At 39.5% G+C, this 3,800-nt stretch overlaps 1 pseudogene; it reads right to left on the bottom strand.

The window, feature by feature from the left end:
• Positions 1 to 1,121: 1,121 nt before the first annotated feature.
• Positions 1,122 to 1,724, bottom strand: LOC102005731 (annotated as a pseudogene).
• Positions 1,725 to 3,800: the final 2,076 nt, after the last annotated feature.

The raw sequence follows: 3,800 nt of genomic DNA, 5'->3' as shown, positions 1-3,800 counted from the left end.
AAATCTCCTTAAAACTTTAATTATATTTTTGAAATTGTGCATATGGTCAAATATTAAACAGGGTATATTATAAATATCTGTATGTTGGACCCTCACCCACCTGTCCTCCAATGTTTTTAATAACAATAAAAAATACCATTGTTTCTAGTATCTTTCTGGAGGTATTCAATACACTCACCACTATACAGGTAGGTGCCTCTTGATTATTTCTCTGTTGGGTGATGACATGATACAGACTCAAAAATACACTTTGTTTTCTTTCCCTACCACCTCCAATGGGACCTGCCCATCACCCTGCATTAGAATAACTAGGATTAGTTTTCTTTAAATGTTGCATAGTCTTCTGTTGTATGATGTGATATGATTTGTCATTCTACTGATGGATGTTTTGGTTATTTTCAACCTTTTGGTATTATAGAAAATGCTGCAATTAATAGTCTTTAAATGTGAGTGCTTGTAAGTCAATCTGTGGGCAGAAGCCCTCACGTGGAACTGCTGAGGCAAAAAGTATATGCATTTCAGAGCGCAGTAGATACTGACAACTTTTATAGTGACCACTCAAAAATTATACCACCAATCACAAGATATAACATTTCTAAACTTTTCCACCAGAGTGTCATAAAATTTTGCCAGTATGAAAGGTAAGAAATAGTAATTCATTGCAGTTTCAGTTTGTAATTCTCTTCGAGTTTTTTTCATAAGCGTAAAATTGCTTATATCCCCTTTTTAGTGAGCTGCTTATTTATGACTTTCCCCCCTTAGTACAATTATTGATTTCTTCACTATTGACAATTTATAATAAATCAATAATGTTCATCATAAGTATAAGAGAAGAAAAACACCTTCCCTTTCAACTCATCTTAGATTCTTTGTCTGGAACCCTGTAAATTAGGCTGGTAGAAGACAGACTAGTGAGAAAAAAACCAATTTACTTAGTAAAAGTTTTATATGATGCAGAGCCTTCATAAGTAAACAAAGATTTTTTTTCTTGAACCTAGTTTTCACTTATTCAAAGAATAAATAAAAGTTTAAAAATTGCTTTACTGATTGTAGTCTCAGAAATTATAGTAGACATTTCTTATTTTCAAAGGCCAACCTTCACCATGAAGGTAAGAAGTTTCTCAGTGCACCTTTGGATTATTTTGGGATTCACTCTGACTAAGTAACAATTTCAGTTGAGAGAAGTGTTTCTTTTGTTCTCACTCTTGGAAGAGCAAATGCCTGTTGACTGGCCAGATGTAGATGTTCTGAAAAGTGAATGCTGGGCTCTTACCTTTGGAACCAAATATATCATGATTTACGTTTGCGGAACTTGAAGTCTTTTCTTCTGCTACCTTCAGGCTGAGTTTACTTGTAGGAGTGGCAGGAACATTCTTCAGTGCTGAGAGAAAGCATCTATTTTCCCATGATGTTTACCTGTTCTGTTGCAAGTTTTACGAGTAATCAACAATACACTTTTGGAGTCTCTGTACTTTTTCACAATTCTTGATTTTTTAAAACTGAGTATATGATTTTTAGCTTCTTCAGTAAGAAGTTTCTGTATTCTGAGTGTCAATTTGGCCTTGGATTTGAGGCGCACCTGAGAGTTATCCAGAATCAACAACTGGAAACAGCATGGACGTGTTTCTTCAAAAGCGCTCTTGTCAGAGGAGAGGGCGGACTTTGCCCAGGTAGCTAGCCTGGGAGCTTCGCGCCGCAGCCTTGAGGCAGTGCTTCTGCCTCATCACCACCGCAGCCTCCTCTTCCCTGCCAAGACTGGTAGAAAAGAGGGCCTCGGAAAATGAAGATATTGACGGAATCGTTAAAGGCAAGAGTTTTTATACTAGATTCGATGAAGAGTGAAAAGTCAAAAAAATATGATTGGACAAAAGGCTATGAACTGAAGTTCTGCTCATTCAGATGCCTCTAGGTGTTCCGCTGTGTCTGTGGAGGAAGGTGTCTTTTTTTTTTTTTTTTCCAGTATCAGGAATCGAACTCACGACCTCCCCCTTGCCAGGCAGGAGCTGTGCCGCTGAGCTAAATCCCCAGCCCCGAAGGTGTCTTTCTTAGGGTACAGGGAAGCTGTTTCTCGTGTGACAGTCCAATGACCTGCCCAAAGGCAAGCTCAGAGAGTCCCTTCTGGGCTTTCTAGCTCTCATATTCCTTCATTTCAAAATATTCAATATGCCAATGTGCTATATTTTAGAATAGCAGATTCTGAATCCCATCATAAGCATTATATATTTATGTAATTGAGAGCATTAACTTTTACATCAATATTGCCTTTTTTTCAGTCACTGTGGAAATTTAAGGATGGTTTATCTCTTTCATAAGCAATTTATTCTACCTTTGATGCTTTCTGTCCAGGAATCAACCCTAAGGGTGTATTGTAGTTGTCCTGAGAATTTATCTTTTATGCTTATTTAAGAAATGTTTGCTAGGGATTGTGCATAGCAACTTTTTTAAAAGGTTAAATGTGGAAAGACTGTAGTGGGGACCTGGTGGACCATGAGTATACCCAAATAGAATTTATCCTCAAAACAATGTATCTTGGAAGTGATTTTGAACCTTAGACAAGAAAGATCATAGTACTTTAGATAGAGTGAGTCTACATTTAAAACATTCAATATAGAAAACAGGTAAATTTGGGGATGTTTTTGCTTTTATGCTCAGTAAAGTTTAAGAATTTGTAGATTAAGAGATCACCGATGAAATTAAAGTTCTAGTATTGCAGGAATAAGGATATATCAGGGAGATAGGTAAGAAATAAACAGATCACTGGATGAGATAAGCTAGATTGGAAACAATACAAAGATTGAATTACAGAATTCAAATTGCCACTAAAAGACCAATTTATAAAACAAGTCATCATTAGGCAGAGAACTATCACAAATATCTCAGAATGTACAAAGAAAGGACAAAAATGTTATGAGGTTGAGGAAAAATAAATTAGGATGGAAAACAGGGAGGGAGAGCACTGATTTTGAAGAAGGGGGTGGTGGAATTATCGTGTGACAGTAAGAGTATTGTCACATTCAAATTTCTTAGCTGCAAGCTATAGAAAACAGCATTGGTTAACTTGGTAAGAAAAAGAATTCGCTCATCTCCAAAGGGCACCAGGGACATGCAGGTCACCAGTTTGGAGCACAGAAACACTGGGCACTGCAGCTGATGCTCTCCCTGCGAGGCTGCAGTGGGTGCTCAGTGAGGCTGCCCCTGTCATTGCCACCAAGCTCCTCCCCAGAAGCGGCTTTTGCCCTAAAGCCTATAGTGGTGCGTCGCAGGCACCACATGTAGAGCAGGTACCTGCATCCTGGCTGCAAAGGAGCAGGGAAAGGGTGACATTCACTGCCCTTCCACTGTCTAGAGGGACACAGGTTTTTCCATATTGAAAGAGAGATGCCTCACATATAAAAAGACCCCAGGAAATCACTTGGAAGAAACCCAATGCGGTAAAAGCGACAGCATGCTACTTCCTAGGGAGGTTTAGGAAAGACTGAATTCCTTCTTGCTGGAGTCTCCCTCTTTGGTTCTACTCATTTGCTCTTTTATGGATCAAGCTTGTAAGCTGAGCTGCCCAGGGGGCAAGACACTAAAGGCAGCCTCCAGACCAAAGCTCAGAAGATTTGAGTCCCTCGAGTCAACACCGTGAGGGAAGCTGGGTCCTGCCAATAACCCCATGAGTGAGCTAGAAAGCAGAGTCTTTCTCAGTTGAGCTTTCAGATGAGTGTAGCTCTGGCTGACACCTCACTGTGGTCTGGAAAACACCCTGAGCTAGTGGTGTCTGGCTGAGCCGCATCTCATCCAGACAATTCCTGCCT

Source organism: Chinchilla lanigera, unplaced genomic scaffold, assembly GCF_000276665.1.
Source record: "Chinchilla lanigera isolate Chin_1 unplaced genomic scaffold, ChiLan1.0 scaffold00025, whole genome shotgun sequence".
Taxonomy (NCBI): domain Eukaryota; kingdom Metazoa; phylum Chordata; class Mammalia; order Rodentia; family Chinchillidae; genus Chinchilla; species Chinchilla lanigera.
Note: the sequence above shows the minus strand (reverse complement) of the source record. Positions and strands in the feature narration are given on the sequence as shown.